The following is a 17,171-nucleotide window of genomic DNA, read 5'->3' on the forward strand; positions in this document are numbered from 1 at the left end:
ACAGAAGGCAGGATTAAATTATTCTATGGCTGACCAGAAGGAGAGAAAAAAACCAACCCCAAACAACAAACCCAAACCGCTGTACTCTGGAGGAAGCCATATTAAATTATTTCTGGAGATTAAATTGCTCCACAGGCTTGTTGGATCCCGGTGCTCAGAGCAGACCATCTGCTTGGTGCAAGGTGTGCAGACACTCCATGTGCTGGTACCCAACCTGATGCCTGCATATACTGCTGGGTTCTGCTCCCCTGCAAAGGGGATTCCTGTAGGGGTTGGGGTAGACCAGGCAACCCATGGACCCCAGAACATCCCCATGTCACTGAGCTGGGTTGTAATTCACTCTCTCTAGGGAGGTTTTGCCTTATTTTCATGCTTGCATAGATGCCTACAGCACCGCTGGGGCTCCATTGGGAGGTGGAACTGTTGCCCTCCTGCTGTCCCTGCTCTCTACCACAGGGACAAATTGCTATTTGCAACATGCCTTGGTATTTTTTTATGCTGATTTCTTTTGGAGGCGCCACTGCTGAGATATTGAGAGAGAGAAAAAGAGGGAGCGTTTTTAGGATAATCTTAAAAGCAGAAAAAATTATTACATGTCAACACCGAAAGGGGAGTTTAAAAGGCTCCCAGGTGGGCTGCAGAATTAAATGTTTGGAGGCTTTTTTTTTCCCCTGGCGAGGCAAGGAATGGCAACATCACCATAGCAACGACGGGGCAGATGCGGGGATGGCGAGGGGCATGATGCTGTAGGCAGGGATCCCACGTCAGAATGGGGCTGGAATGGGAACTTCCTCAGGGGGGTGGGGAGGCTCAGTGCTGGGGATGCTACATGGCACCTGGCCTTGATGAGTGCCAAGTGCTGAGGGCTGCTGGAAGCTGGGAATCAGCACAGGCATCCAGGGGTTAATGGGGCATTAGATGTGAGAGGGGATCCTGCCCCTCTGCTCTGCCCTGTGAGACATCACCTGGAGCACTGCATCCAGATGTGAAGTCCTCAGCACAGGAGAGACATGGAGCTGTTGGAGCATGTCCAAAGGAGGGCCACGAAAATGCTCCACGGGATGGAACACCACTCTGTAAGGGCAGGCTGAGTGCTGGGGCTGTGCAGTCCAAGGAGGAGAAGGCTCTGGGGAGAGCTGAGAGCCACTTTCAGTATCTATAGGGGCTGTGAGGGTGGATGGATGGAAGGGTGGAAGGATGGATGGATGGAAGGATGGAAGGATGGATGGAAGGATGGATGGATGGATGGATGGATGGATGGATGGATGGATGGATGGATGGATGGATGGATGGATAGATGGAAGAAGGATGGATAGATGGAAGAAGGAAGGGTGGAAGGGTGGAAGGGTGGAAGGGTGGAAGGAAGGGTGGAAGGAAGGAAGGGTGGAAGGAAGGAAGGGTGGAAGGAAGGAAGGGTGGAAGGAAGGGTGGAAGGAAGGGTGGAAGGAAGGAAGGGTGGAAGGAAGGAAGGGTGGAAGGAAGGGTGGAAGGAAGGGTGGAAGGAAGGGTGGAAGGAAGGAAGGGTGGAAGGAAGGGTGGAAGGAAGGGTGGAAGGAAGGGTGGAAGGGTGGAAGGAAGGAAGGAAGGAAGGAAGGAAGGAAGGAAGGAAGGAAGGAAGGAAGGAAGGAAGGAAGGAAGGAAGGAAGGAAGGAAGGAAGGAAGGAAGGAAGGAAGGAAGGAAGGAAGGAAGGAAGGAAGGGAGGAAGGAAGGAAGGGAGGAAGGGAGGAAGGGAGGAAGGGAGGAAGGGAGGAAGGAAAGAAGGGAGGAAGGAAGGAAGGAAGGAAGGAAGGAAGGAAGGAAGGAAGGAAGGAAGGAAGGAAGGAAGGAAGGAAGGAAGGAAGGAAGGAAGGAAGGAAGGAAGGAAGGAAGGAAGGAAGGAAGGAAGGAAGGAAGGAAGGAAGGAAGGAAGGAAGGAAGGAAGGAAGGAAGGAAGGAAGGAAGGAAGGAAGGAAGGAAGGAAGGAAGGGTGGAAGGAAGGGTGGAAGGAAGGAAGGAAGGAAGGAAGGGATGGGGGATAGAAGGATGGATGCAAGGATGGAAGGATGTAAGTATGCAAGAATCAAGGAAAAATGCAAGGAGGGATGGATGGAAGGGAGGAAGGAAGGATGCTACTGTTGCGAGGCAGCAGGAAGGCTCCCCTTAGCCCAGGATTTACAGCAAAGCTGCAGAGCAATTGCCAGCAGCCACCACCCTTGAACAAGGTAGTGCAGAGGACTCTGGAGCAACACCAACCCAGTGCCACAAAGTGCTGGCAGCATCTCACTGGCAAGTTTGACAGCACCGTGGGAGCAGAAGATTGGAGGGGCTAGCAGGGACACCCCAGCACGCAAAGAGGGAGGGGACTTGCTGCCCTGCTGCCCACTCAGCCACTTGCCCACGTCAGGGCCTCAACTCAGAGGGCTGATTTTTTTTTTTTATCGTTGGGCAAACAAAGTGGAAAATGAATTCCTTTAGATAGCAAATGAGTTTAACAGAAATGGTGATGGAGTGACACTGTGCTGGGAATGTTAATCTGGCACCGATGCAGCCGGACTCTCAAGCAGGGCAGAGTGGGAGGGGAAAGGGTGCACATGTGAGTAGGGATATCAGGTCAGTGCTGGGCAGGGCACACCTTAATAGGGGGCACTGAGAGGGATGGGGCCCTCCTTTGTGGCCCTGGGCACTGAGCAGGGACTCGGACTGAGATGAGCAAAGCATGGTGGGCAGGGACAGGGCTGGAGCAGGCTGTGTCTGGGTGCTGGCATGCAGTAGGGCAGCACGCAGCACAAGCCACTGCTGCTCCTGCTGCTTTCCTCTCTGCTCAGAGTCACCAGGAGAAGCCCACGCTTCTGCTGCCAGAGCATATTTGATTCTTCTGCTAACCTGACCTTATTTAGTTCATTATAAGCCCCCAGGACATCACAACTGTAACTTAAAAGGAGAAAGGGAAAAAAAAGAATCCTAACAGAAACACAAACCTTTTCTCTGATCAATAGTGCAGGGAACTGGAAAAGGTATAATTCAATTTGTCAGCACGGAGTTATTAGTTACTGTGATGGAGCCCTTCCTCCCAGCCACGCTGCCCTCACCATCCTGGTGCTGTGTCCCTGCAGTGGGGCAATAGCTGTGCTGGGACACAGCCACCAAGTGCCAGTCAACAGGGTGGCTGTGGGAGAGGGCAGAGCAAGGAGAGAGGCAGGGGAGGGTGTTTCATGGAGGTTCTTGCAGTGGAGCTGTGGTGATATTTCCCCTTCCACCCACTGGCTTTGCAAGTACCATCCCCGGAACAAACATGGCACTGAGGGGTTGATGCACCATGCCCTCTCCTTGAAATGCCAGTGCCACTGCTCTGCCCAAGCATGCCAGTCCTGTGCCACTCACTGCTTTGGGATGCTGGTAAAGCCACATCTGTCCACTGGTCACTGTCTCTGGGCCTGCAGACAGAGCTGCCCTCCACCCATCCACAGGGGACACCCCAGGGCTCTGCCTGTAGCAGCTTGTGGCCTGCAGGGATGGCAATGCGCTGGGCCACGCACAGCCTCCAGCCTTGGAGAAAATCAATTACCATGCCAAACAAGGGGCCGGGAGGCTTTGGGGAGCCTTATCACATGCCTTTGACTGTAACCTAGCCTGAAATTACCTCCCAGTGCTCCTGAGGCTCCAGGAAAGCAGCGGGGGGAGAGGTATGATGATGTGCAGCCATGAATATCAAGTGGCTCCTGCATGCACCCATCCCTGGGCAAGAGCACCTGCTGTCCAGCCTCAGAGCCCTCTGAGGGGCACAGAACCCCACACTGCATTGCAACCTGCTGAGCTGTGCAGTGCTGCCTGGAGCCGCACAATAGGAGGCACTCCCTGCTCCTTCCCTGCTCTCCTCCCCCAACTTCCTCACAGGGGAAGCCTCCAGATCGGCACCCAGAGATGTCTCTTTCCATTTGTTGATGTCGACAGGCGTATCACGCACGCACACACACACATTCATTATTTAATCTACCTTTGAATCAGGCTAAATAGTTCTAACGATAATTACAGAGCGCTCGTATTTATAGCAAACCGTCGTGCACAATCTGCATCCACACGGGTAGTGCTGCCACCATCTATAAATACGGCCGGGGACGGTGTGGGAAGGCAGGCAACGCTCTGCTGGCATGCAGTGCTATGCAGGGATGTCACTGGCAGCACGGAGGCCTCCATCCCAAGCAGCACAGGGTGCTGGTGAGGCTGGGTGGGCACAGGGAAGGAGTGCAGAGTGCATCCCCACTGTGTGCTGGGGAGGGCAGGGCTGCGTGCAGTGCTGCTCCGGGCACTGCCTGTCCCACACATGCACACACGCAAATTAGGAGTGTTTCTATTGCATTACTGCCTGGAAATCTCATTCCAGTCATATCCCATTCAGCGAGATGCTGCACAGATACAGGACAAGAAACATTATTTTCTCTGTTGTTTTTTTTTTCCTAGAGAGAAAAGCAGTGTTTCTCTGCATATTGGTTTAATGCAAACACAGCCAGCGGCGGAGCACGCTTGAGTAATGGCCCGTGACTGTGCCACTGAGCAGGGAGAGCTGGCAGCACCGTGCCCGTGCTCATTGCTTTTGAGGTCTCCTTGTGCCGCTGCGCTAATGGGTTTGCCCAGCACTGCTCTGCAGAGACCGACTGCAGGAGGAAGAGTCCAATCCCGGCCCTGCTTTTCTGCCATTTAGGGCTGCACATCTCACGTTTCCCATTGCTAATTTACAAGCAAATATTTGGCCATCTGGCAGCCCCGTCCATAGGGTGAGGTGCTGGTTGTGCTGCTGTGAGGGCAGCGCTCGCTCCCATCCCCACACACCGGGCAGCCCTTCTCAGCAGCACGGCATCCTCCTCCCGGCACGCTGCTCCCCACCATCTGCAAGGAGAGCTCTGCGAAGGGCACAGGGCTGCTAAATATAGCAGGGCAGCTCACAGACACGTAGCCAGGCTGGGAAGTCTTCTCCCAAAGCTACAGCTTTTGGGGCCACCTCCCTGCACGTGACGTCTCCCACATCCTCCACCACACCTGTGTTTTTCAGCCTCATTTCCTCCCCCTTTCCCTCTGTTCCCCATTCCTTTCTCACCGCCACTCTTCACCTCTCCTTTTATACGCGATAGAGAAAGGCTCTGGCTGGTGCCAGTGCTCACCCCATAGCCCACAGTTGCAAACAGGAACATCACACCAGCTGAGTTTGGGATGGCCAGCACGGCCTCCCCTTTGTGCTCTGCCTTAAGCAGCATTTGGCTGAACCACTCTTTTGCCTGGTTGATCCCAACATACCTCTGCTCTCTGCAGGAGAAAGAGCCATCCAGTTGTGTCCTACCGCAGCGAACAAACTAAGCAACGGGGAAGGAAAACAAGCACCCAGACATCTGGCCATGGACAGGCCTGGCATGGAGACAGCCCTGCTGCTGCCCGGGTGTGAATTGTTAATAGAGCTGCTCCTGCAGCCTCCTCGTTGGGAGAGCACAGAAAGGGAAAACGCAACAACACAAAACACCTTTAACAATGAACTCTCGTGTGCAGCCAGACGTGAAAGACAGGAGAAGGGGGGAGAAACAGAGAGAGGAAACGAAGAGGGACAATAGAAGACAGAGTACTATTTCCTCTTCAAATATTTATTTTCAGGTCTGCCTTAGAGCACTGCTTATTGAGATATACAGCCTCGCTGCATGGCAGCTCAGAAGCTGCACTGCACGTGGGTATAGCCCTGCCTTGTCCTGCAGGCATCAGAATGGCTGGGAGCTGCCAGCAGCCCAGGGCCAGGCCTGTGGGGCAGCCCCACTTCCCTCCGTGGGCTATCACCTCCATCCGTGCCCAGCACTGGGCATCTGAGGTGCCCATCTCCTCATGGTGCTATGTGGGAGCCCAAAGCACGTGGCCCATCTCTATCCCTCCAAACAAGGAACAACATCCCATTGGAATGGGATCCTGGAGCTCAGCATCCCAAACACCTTTGGGATTGTGATGATTCCCCTGGGCAGCAGCAACTGCCCTGGAGGTGAGAGCTGCCCCGGGCAGCAGGGCTGAACGCAGCATCCAAGCAAGGTGGCGGAGAGCCCAGGGCTGCTAGAAGTGACACGGCTTGGAGGAGAGCCAGGGCTGCCATCCTGATCGCAGACAGCAATTAAGAAATTAAGCTATCAGAGAGGCTTTTTGGGAGGAGTGAGTGTCCGCGGCTTGGGCGGGTGCCAGACTGGGTCAATAACATTTGTCCTTCCCCTCTCCGCTGCAGATGGAGATCTTTGTTCATGCTCCCAGGGCGGGTGCGCTGCTCCTTCCTCCCAGCACCACGGAGGGCATGGAGAGGGGAGTGCCAGGACTGCAGGGCCGTGACGGAGGGGCAGAAATCCCCTGGAGAGGTCAGACCCAGCTAAACAGCTTCACCTCCCCAGCCTTGTGCCGGGTCAGGAACCACACACCCCACTCAGTGGGCATACACCCATCTCTCTCCTGCTGCAGCTCCTGGCCTTGTATGTGTGTGCATGCTCCTGCACTGATGCCTGCACATCTGCACCTGCACCATGCCTGTGGCTGCGTGCGTGGCTCCCTCCCTGCTCTGGGCCTGAGAAATATTGATTTCCTTCCCCCCTGCAATATTTCGCTTGGTTGAGCAGATTTAGAATTGAAGAGTCAGGCTCTGCCTAGAGACCAGAACCATATTTAATTCCACGCTTTAAGAAGCCCTGGAGCAGGTTATTCTTATTTTAAACCACCAGTGCACTTAAAAGCCAGTGACATTCGGGGGGATGGGTCGGGAGTGGATGCTGGGTCCTAACTGGGGCCGGAGCCGTTCTGCAGCCCCATTGCATCCCTGCAGGCCCTGCAGCTGCGGTTTGCAGCCCAGAGCTGGGCAGGAGCCATGAATCACAGCGGGGCAGTGCGGGCACCGGGTAGGGGGAAACAGCCCCAGCGGCTGCGGTGAGGCTGAGGACAGCTGCGGTACAGGGAGATGGAGCACATACCACAGCAGCCCGTGCATTAGCCGGTGTGGTCGAGCTGACACACGGCACCACCGGCAGCGGAGCAGTATTTTGACTGAAGCAGACAGGCAGGAGAATGAAAATGGATCCCTTTATCTCAGCCCGCTCACATGCCGTAACTGCTCTTGACATCTCTTCCCCAGCTCCACTCCTCAGCTCGCAGTGAGCCTGGATGGCAGTGGGCAGGGATGGGAGGGATGAAGGCTGACTCTGCCCAAAGCCACACTCACCCACCTGGCTAACCCCCACCTGGCAGCACCAGCAGTGCTCAGCCAGCCGTGCCACAGCAGGACCCCCTGTTCCCAGCATGAGGCTGAGTGTGGAGCAGGGAGAGGAGCTCTACAGCACAATTAGCGGTGGTAAAAGCCACGGCCAGGAACATCCCTGTTAGTCTAATTGTTATGATTGCCCTTATTTTTTTCTTTAGATCTGACAATTCGGTACAAATTAACTAAAATGCCTTCTGCTCAGTGCCATTGAATCTGAGAGGCAGAGGACGCACCCATTTCCCTAAGGTAATGGTCACAGAGCTTTCCAACCAAAACTGCTCTTTCTGAGGGAAAACAGCAGTTACATCCTCAAGCAACCAGCTGAGTGATGCCCTGGGACATGTTCCAGCTTTCCATTTTTTGGCCCCAAACAGCTGCCACCAACATGACACCCCATCCCACCTCCCTGAGACCACCGGGCATCCCCTGCCAGCCCCATGGGTCCCCGTGCCATGCTTATAGCTGAGGATGTTATGAACATCGCAAGGTCACGATGGGAGACGGCTCCTGGTGGGGATGGCAGCACGCACAGGCGCACACATACATGCGTGTCTCTTGTGCTTTGTATATTCATAGCCCAGGAGCTTAACCAGCACGCTACCAACAACGCATCAAATGAAGCAATTTGTCTCAGACAATTGCCGGAGCTGCCTCTGATGTCGCTGTCTCGCCACCGACGATAAGAGGCTCTTAAGTGTCCTGAAATTGTACTGCGAGTTCCCATCGCGCTCACCCCCGCCTCTGCCGCCTCTCCCCCGAGCTCCTGCCCATGTTTCTCCAGCAAAACACCCTCTTACGCAAATAAACATGCGGGGAAGCACAAAAGGCATTTTGTCTGGGCTTTCAATAGAGCCGTGCATTTCTCATTCAAATATGCAGCTATACCCTTCAGAGATCAAAGCGTACTGCCAGCAGCCCGAGCATCCATCGCTCCCCATTCCCCTTGGGTTGGAACTGTCCCCCCCCCCCCCCCCTCAAACACAGCAGCCGCGGACCCGTGGTGCCCACATCTCTGCTATGCAAGGTGCCCGGTTGGAGCCACGGGTTTGCTGTGTTTTCCATGTGATGTACGAACCCGTGCAGGTTTTGTAAGCCCCTCCTGGCTCCAATCGAATTGTAATTCTAACCAGCCCTAAACTCATTTAAATCCTAATAAAAACACTGCCCCGCATTTGCATTCGTCGCTCGCCGGGCCCTGCGGCTGCTGTGGCAGTGGTTCTGCAGAATGGATAAGGCTCGGGATGCTGCACAACGGAGAGCATCGCTCAGGGCACGAGTGCTGAGGGAAACAGCCCTGCAGGGAGAGCAGCGCAGGGAGCAGCCAGAGCCAGGGCTGCCACTGTGCTGTGGGGGAGCCTGACCTCGGGGTCTCACCAGCCTGCATTTGTCCCATAGCAGAGAGGGCTACAAAACCACGAGGTACCCACAGGAAGGCTGGGAAAGGAGGGTGGGAAGGACTGCTGAGGCAGTGGGAGGGCTGTGGCCGGATGGCACCCACCGTGGGGTGGGCAAGGACAGACGCAAATTCACACCCTGGTTCCCACCGTGCCTGGGATCTGCTGACAGAAGGCTGCTGTCACCACTCGGAGCTGCGTCACGCACCAGGAAGGTGCTGTGATGGCATTCCCTGTCCCCAGGCTGTGCCCAGCAGCCCCCCCCGCCCAGCCCTGCCCAGCGCTTTGTGCCTGGCTGCTCTCGGTGATGCCATGGACACGCTCCCTTGAAAACAGGGAAATGATGAGCCATACTCTCACAGCAATAGAATTACTAATTATTACGGAGATAAATGGGAATATCAATGATGAAAGTCGATATTATTGCCTCGTTTGTTCCCGTTAGTTTTATCTGCAGATGAGGAGCCGCTCGGCCCAGGATGCGGCTGGAGCAGGAGCCACGCTAAGGACTCACAGTGCACACCCGCCTGCAAAGGGCTTTCCGAATCAGCTGCTCTCAGAGCTCGCATCGGCTTTGATTAATTCACAAAACCGGAGCTGCCTCCGCTCCCCGCTCCAGCACCAGGCGAGGAGGGGCTCAGAGAGGGGAAGGTGAGCCGTGGGTGGAGGCGATGAGCGGTGCAGCACGGCTGGTTGGGCTGAGCGCATTGCTTACAGCCTCCCCAGCTGCACCACGGCACGAAGCCATGGGAGCTGTAACCCCACAATGGGGCTGCCATCGGGGAGACCCATCCAGGCGAGCTCCACGGCAGTAGGGCTGCCTCACTCAGCACGTCTGCTCCCCTGCATGCTCTGAGTCAGAGCTGCTGATCTCAGTGGCAAGAGACTCTTTTTAAAGCGCTGTTAGCCTCACCAAGCTCACACAGCAAGGAGTGGTGAATGGGATTCTAATTCTGGAGCATGCTGGCAGTGCTGGGAGCACCTCCCGCAGCAGGAGACTCCTGCTGACATGGGGGGGTGCAGGGGGTGCACCCTGGAGCAGACGCAGAGCACAAGGGATGTGCTTCTCGCTCCTGATAATGCCACTAAAACACCTCTGCTTCCCTTCCAAGCCCCAGTTCATTCCATCATGGCAAATGCTCATGGATCAAGCCAAACACAGAGCCCAACCCCCCCATCCCCAAACACCTGAATGTGGCCATAACCTCTCCACGATGCGGCAGCCAGCCCAGCCTCAATCCATGCTGCTGCCTCCCTCCACATGCAATGACACTGACCAGCCGGGCTCCATCCCCAGCTTACTTGAACAAATAAATAGTGGTGCAAGATGCTAACATGTTACTAAAAGAAAACCAATTAAGCAGTGAAAATGTGAATGGCTTTATCAGCCTCCAGGGCAAGATGCTTGGAGAGAGATCTGGCTGAATTTGAGAGCCAGGTGTTGGAAAAGAAATTCAGGTGGGGGTTTTCTCATCCCTGCTGGGTGAAGGGGCAGAGGCGACTGGTGGGGTTGGAGGCAGGAGGTGTTCACACCTATAGGCTTTTCCCATAACCCCAATGCTGGAAATTTGCTTTAAAAATGCAAATCTGTGACACGGTGGCTTAATGGAAAACCTGAGCTATTGCAAGTTTGTTCCTGTATCGCCAGAGCAGGAGGAGAGGGAAGGGTTTTTTTGAAGCATTTACAGCACACATTCAAGAGAGGAAGAGAAACATCCCTCTGAAACCACACAGGTTCAAAGATTTGTTCCATTTAAACACTAAAAATTCATGCATTAAAAATCCACTCAGGTTCAGCCCTGCCTCAGAGCTGAGTAAAACCTGTGACCGCACCATCCGGCCCCATGGCATCAACCAACCCCATGGCATCATCTGGCCCCATGGCACCATCCAGCCCTGCAGATGGTTGGTCCACAAGATGCTTAGTGGGGAGCCCCAGCACCAGGGGCCCTATGCTGGCTCTGGGATGGGGCTGGATGAGGGGCTGTGCCCACCCCACTTTTGTCAGTAAGAATCTGCAGAGCCAGGAATAGCCATCTTCAGGCCCCTCTTGCATGGGAACACGAGTCAAGGTGAGGACGTGGAAACCTTTTTGCATGCACCAGGTTGATCCTATGCAGCCCACTCTCTGCTTTGAGCAAAGAACATGATGCAGAGGGGAAATCACACATTGGCGGGCATGTGTTTGAGTAGGGCAGCCAGATCTGCCTCTCTGCTTTGATCCCCTTCTCTCCAAACCTGATGTGGATGTAGCCCCAGGTGACCCCATACTGTGTCCCAGGCAGGGGACTGTGGTGGCCCCTATGGAACGGAGAGCAGAGCACACTCCACTCTCACGTTGTTTGGACAAAACCCATTGCGAACGCCACCCCCTCCCCAGCTCCGCCGTATAAAAGCTGCTTGAATCATCCTAATTTTCTCTTGTTTGTTTCATTAGGAAGCCGAGTTCTGCTCTTCACTGCTCTCTCTTTGTTCTCTCCCGAGGACTGACATCCTGGGAAATTGCCCGCGCCCAGCCAGCTCTGATGTTTGCCGTCTCACGCGGCGCTCGCATCAAGCTGACAGCTCACAGATTTCAGCCCAGGATGGGGATGTACTGTACCAGCTGAAACCTGCTCCCATCCCTCCTGACCGTCCCAGTGAGAAAGCTGGGAGGAGGCCAGACTCTGTGGTCCCGTTGGAGACGCACCAGGGCTGTATTGCAGCGCACCCACGGGCTACCTACCCTGCTCAGGTGAAGGCAGGGTGTTGAGGAATGGCTGTCAGGGCCACTCCTCAGCTTTGCACTCATGCACTGTGGGGAAACGGTGCTGCAATTAGGGCTGTAAGCTGGCATTTAGAGGAGGCAAGCGGGAGGGAAATTAAAAAGCTGCGAACGCTTCGCCCCTCTCCCTCCCAAAACGGAGCTTAATCTTCGTCTGAGATGATATTTAAAAAGCTATAAATCAGGCTGCAAGGGAGAGGAAAACAAGGCTGCCCAAATTTAGGGACCTGCTGCTGGAAGAGCCAGGATAAACCGCTCGGGAGAAGCCATTTTCCCGTGGAAATGGAGCAGACCTGTGCTTAGCAGCGCATCGATCTGCTGACAGCTACCAGGACAGATTTGGGCCAGAGCACTGGGGAATCATTTGCAGCCATCTCGCAAGAAACACATGCATGCAAAAAGCCCTCTCATTAGCCCTGTTGTCATGCTGACCGAGATTGCGCTGCACCCTGCAGCCTCCCACCCCTCAGCCTCACTGGGTGCCCTGGGAACTCACTGCCTGCACACAACCCTTGGCTGATGCTCTCCACGGCACCATCCCTATGAGGGCAGTAGGTGAGCTGGGAGCCCCACATGCCCCCCCCCCCAGCAGTGAAGTCTATCCCGCATCCATCTGTTGAGGAATCAGTAGTTCATTGCTTGCTGCCCTTATGCTCTACACCTCCTTATGAATACTCATAGAGAAGATCTTACTCCAAAAGCTGCTTCGGTGGAAGAAAAGCAGGAGCCAACCAATGGGAATGTCACCTGCCCAGCACCCCAATGAACAGAGCTCCCCATGCCAGTAAAGAGCTGCAGGAAGAGCTGATATCTGGGAAACAACCAATGTTCCACGTTCCCCCTCCTCCCCCACCCCCCACTTCTGCTATCATAGAATCATAGAATCACACACGACTTGCTTAAAAAAAAAAAAAAACAGAGAAAAAAAAAAAAAAGTAAAAACATGCTTATGAATTTAATGTTTAAATAGCTCAAAATCTGTTTCGCTAGGAAGGAAAACAGCTCTCCCACCCCAACCTTCCCGTGGGCTGGGACACGCTCCTCAAGCTCACACCCACAGGCAGCACTCAGCCCCTCCGCAGCTGAAAGGGGGGGTGGGAGAAGGGGGAGAGGGGCTGTTGGGTCCCCCCAGCACAGCCCTGAGTGACCTGGGGGTCAGCTGGGGGAGAGAGCTGTGGGGAGAGCATTGGGGGAAGGCTTGGAAGGGAGGATGGGGAGAAGTGGGAAAAGTCTTCCTCCTCCTCCTCCTCCTCCTCCTCCTCCTCTTCCTCCTCTTCCTCCCCATCCATGGGCAGCTTTCCACGAGGAGGATCAATGCAGCCCCACTGTAACCGTGCCTCTGTTCCATTTTTAATTAATGAAAGAAAAAAAAAAAAACTAATCATTGAATTAAACTTCTCATTACTCCAGCTGAATACTCGCTAAGTAAATTTAATTACTGTACGAATTGGGTTTCTCCCTGCCTGTTTCATTAGCTACTGATAAAGATGAAGGGGTGGGGGGGGCTGGGGAAGAGAAGAAGGAAAAAGAATGGGAGATGGGAACAACAAACAGCAAAGCAGAAGAGCCGGGCAGGGAAAGGCACTGGAGCAGCAGCATGAAGCTCTTGCTGAGAAAACCCAAAGCACTGCACGGTACCCCATGCAACAGTGCAGGAACCCCACTGCAAACCTCCTCCTCCAACCTCCTTCCAGCAGCAATGCCTTCTCAAGGAAAACAGAGCATTTTTTGTTGTTGCTTTGTTCACTTCCCCCAGTCCCCCCTCCAAATCGGTTTTGGTGGCCCAAAGATGAGGAAAGAAAGAATTCCAGGTGAAGGAAACCATTTCTTTTCCCTTTGGATGAACTTCCAAACCCCAGCAATGAGCTGGGGCTGAAGGGAAGGTGTTGTTTAGTCTGAAATGAAGCTCTCGTTTTGTTTTGTAGGTGGATCCAACCCCCCCCAAATTCCCATCTCCTCCTACCCCCCATCTAAACCACGCTGGGGTTGGGGAAAAAAAGGGGGAAGAAAAAAAAAAAGAAAAGGAAAAAAAAAACCCTAGCAAAATTTCCAAATGAAATGTCATCTCCAAGCAGATGGCTGAAAGGTTTCGTTTGGAAAATGTCAAAATGAAACTTTTCAGCATTTCGCTACTTCTTTTTTTTTTTTTTTTCCCCTCCTCCTCCCCAGCCAAAACCGTCTTGCTAAATACAACCTGGATTCGTGAGTGGTTGCTGTTGACTGCAACCTGAATGATGAGGAGTGCAAGCTCTGTGCTCTTGGCGGGACCTCCCACGAGCACCAGCACTTTGCTTGCTGCAGCGGGGATGCACGTGGAGCAACCTGGAGAGGGAAACCTATGGCACGGGGCAGTATAGGGCAACACAGGACAGTATGGGACGGTGTAGAGACATAGAACCATAGAGTCACCAGAGGTTGGAAAAGAGCTCCAAGATCATCCAGTCCAACCATCCCTCTACCAGCAATATCTCCCCACTATAGGGCAGTACAGGGCAGTGTAGGGCTGTATAGGGCAGCACAGGGCGGTATAGAATCATAGATTCATAGAGTCACCAAGGATGGAAAGGAGCTCCGATATCATTCAGTACAACCACCCACCTACCATCAAGATCTCCCCACTGCAGGGCAGTATAGGACAGTATAGGACAGCAGTACAGGGTGGTGTAGGACAGGCAGCCCGGGCACCTACCGTGGCAGCAGAGTGCAGCAGCTTTGTGTTGGGTGCTGGAGGGGGATCCTGAGGAGCTCAGCAAGGGTGGGGAGCCACAGCCCCGGGTGCAAAGGGCAGTGCAAGCCTTCCTGGCTCATGGGACCAGCCCTGGAACAGAACCCTGTGGGACAGGAGGAGAGGGAGGTTGGCAGAAGGGCATAGCAGGGAGGTGTTGTGCAGAGCAAGGTGAGCACAGTATTTTTCCTCCCCTCCCCATCTGCCCATGCTGACACAAGGCCCCACGCTCCCCTGCACAGCACAGGGACCCTTAACACTCCCTGGGGAGCCATGGGGCTCCTGAATGCATCATCAAGGAGCAAGGAGATGAGACTCAGAAGACCTAGAGCCTTCAATCCAACCCAACGTCATGGCCATAAAGTCTGGCTGATGTTCCACAAGAGGCCAAGTGAGGAAATTGCATGCTGTAAAACCTTGCAGAAACAAGAGCTGGCACCTCAGCTGCTGGCCAGCAGCCACACATAGGGCTTATTCCCTCTGCCCTGTCCTAGGATCAGCACTCAGCTGCCCAAGGCAGCATCACCCTCCAGCACTCACGGCACAGGGCTGTGCCACCGAGCTGCTCTGGTGGGATCGTTGCCCCAAGTGCCGGAGGAAAGAGGATTAGCTGGAGCTTAGCCTAAGCATCTCAGCAGCATCAGCCGTGCAATGCTCAGCCATTGCTCAGCCCAGGTGACACAGAGACAGCTTGATCCGAGTGGCAGCCTGGCTTCAGAGCCCCCGGCACAAAGAGGGCTGTGTGGGGTCCTGCCTTGGGGCTGGGCAGGAGCCCGAGGCTGTCACGTGGAATAGGAGCAGACGTGCTCCAAGCTCGAGCCTCCTGCAAAGCGCAGGGGCGGCAGGCGGAAATTAAGCCCATCTGTTCCCGGAGCTGTGTGCGGAGAGGTGAGCAGGCTGGGAAAGAAGAGCTGGAGAGCAGGAGTGCTGCCCACAGGGAGGGATGCGGCACCTCGAGCTGCCAGATATCAGTTAAACCTCCCTATCCCAGGAGCTGCGGCATGTGGGTGCTGGTGTAACCCACCCAGCTGAGATGGGACAAGGCAGGAGGTCCCAGCTGGGGGGTGCAGGCCAGAAGGAGATACTGAGTTGAGGACACAAGGGGCTGGGGAGCAGGTTGGGGAGCTGCCTGAACCATGAAGTGATGCCCATCCTGCCGAACGTGCCCCATTGCACAGAGTGGTGCTCCAGGAAAGAATATCATGTCATTCATCAGCAGCATTAAAACTGGCTGGCTTTGACATGTTTAAAAGAAACCGTCTCCTTCTTTCCCTCCCCCTGAGCCCACCTTTCAACACAAGAATCTCCTTTTTTAACCCCAGCTCCACACGCTGCCGTCAAGCCTTAGAACTCGCTTTGCATTTCTGATGCACTCATTCCAATGAATCACTCCCATCCCAAAGTGAGCCTTCGCATTCCCCTCCTCCCTCGCAGGAACAGTGCTGAGTTCCCAGCCGACCTGGAAGAGCACCCTGCTCATCTCCTGCCCAAAGCAGGCAGCGGGCGCTGGGCTGAGCGTGGGAGGCAGCAGCCGGGTGGGATGGGACATGCTGCCCACAGAGCATCTCCGGTGCCAAGGACATGGACAAAAGCAATTTGTGCACAGCCTTCATCCCCAGGAGGAGGAAATGGTGAGGGAGCAGAGCTGGGCCAGGCAGGGAGGTATGGTGCGTGGGCATGGGGCCACAGCCCTGTGCCGTCCTGCCTGCCGGAACGGAGTCATACTTAGCGCAGAGTATTTATGAGTATGGAAAGAAATGCTGTGCCACAGGGAATAGAGCAGCTTTCTTGTGGCTGGCAGTTGAATGAAATAAATCCATCCACTGGGCATAAATTGTTTAAGCAGAAATCCCTCTCAACTTGAATATTTTGTGAGGAAAATGGCAACAAGAAAAAGGGAAACAACTCGGAGCCCTCATCATTTCTCTCCTCAAGGTCAGGGCTGTTATTCTCTCCCGTGTAGCAAAAAAATACCACCTTTTGCTACAGCATTTGGCCAGAAGAAATGTTTGGGAAGCAAGCACGTTGCTGCTGGGCCCTGCCTACCCACTGGACTCAGCATCACTGCTAGAACAGGACTTGCTTCCCAAAAGCAAACCCTGGGTGGCTCAGCACTGGGACAGCATGGCAGCCTCACCAGCCCCTCCTGTCACCCATGATGTCACCGGGTTATGGCATCCACTGGGATGGGGCGAGGGTCATGTGGAGCTGCCCTGTGCCACTAAAGCATCCCCAACCTCTGTGGTTGTTATGCAGAGGCTGTGCTAAGGTTGCTGCTTTAGTGCAGTGCAGGCACTAAATTAAGGGGACGTTTACAGCCTGGAATGCAGAGAAGCAGCTGCTAGGGGTGGCCACGGTGAATGCGTTCCCCTCTGGGTGCAATGTTCCGTGAACCCCATCTGGGAGGGATGGGTGGGAGATCAGCTCTGCCTTTCTTCTGCTGCCCTATAAGCAGTACAGGGGGGTCCTGTCCTGGGATCTGCCATGTAGGGGGACAGGGGACAGCTCTGGCATAGCAGCAGTCACCTCCTGGAGGTGGTGAAGGAGAAGCAGGGAGCAGGAGGAAGCAGGGATGAGCAGTTGCATGAGTGAGAGCAGTCAGAAGGGATTAGCTCAGCTCCAGGCAGCACAAGGCAGAGGTGCACCCAGAGGGGAGCCCAAGGTTGCAGCTGACCAGAGCATGCATGGCTTTCATCAATAATTCAGCACAGCCAGGCATGTGGTACAGAGGAGCTGGGTGCCAAGAACGGGTGGCCAGCCACCAACCCACTATGCCATGGCCTGAAAAGGCTGTCCCCAAAACACCTAGCAGAGCAGAGATCCCTGTGGCAAAGGGAGGCCAGGGGTAAGGACTGTGATAGCTGGCAGGGAAGTGGCTGCAGTTCCTCAGCTGCAGGAAAGCCACAAGCTGCATGATCATGAGCCCAGAGACACCTGTAAGCCCACAGCACAGGCCAGCAGCAAGTCCTCAAGTGCAGCCCCAGGGACAGCCTCCCTAACGGGGGCTTGGGCCGCCATGCTCCTCCCCTGCATGGCACTACTGCAGC

General features: G+C 54.7%; 1 protein-coding gene across 5 annotated transcripts in view; it reads right to left on the reverse strand.

The window, feature by feature from the left end:
- LINGO1 (leucine rich repeat and Ig domain containing 1) overlaps positions 1-17,171 on the reverse strand; it is a 97,338-nt gene that overhangs the window by 24,956 nt on the left and 55,211 nt on the right. For 2 of the 5 annotated variants that reach the window (XM_072345337.1, XM_072345336.1), the window contains one exon: positions 14,089-14,230. The exons of the other annotated variants lie outside the window; for them this stretch is intronic. The gene's annotated coding sequence lies outside the window, so the exon portion shown is untranslated. The remainder of the gene's footprint in view (positions 1-14,088; positions 14,231-17,171) is intronic. 5 annotated transcript variants of the gene reach the window in all.

Source organism: Excalfactoria chinensis, chromosome 10 (genome assembly GCF_039878825.1).
Source record: "Excalfactoria chinensis isolate bCotChi1 chromosome 10, bCotChi1.hap2, whole genome shotgun sequence".
In the NCBI taxonomy this organism is placed as follows: Eukaryota; Metazoa; Chordata; class Aves; order Galliformes; family Phasianidae; genus Excalfactoria; species Excalfactoria chinensis.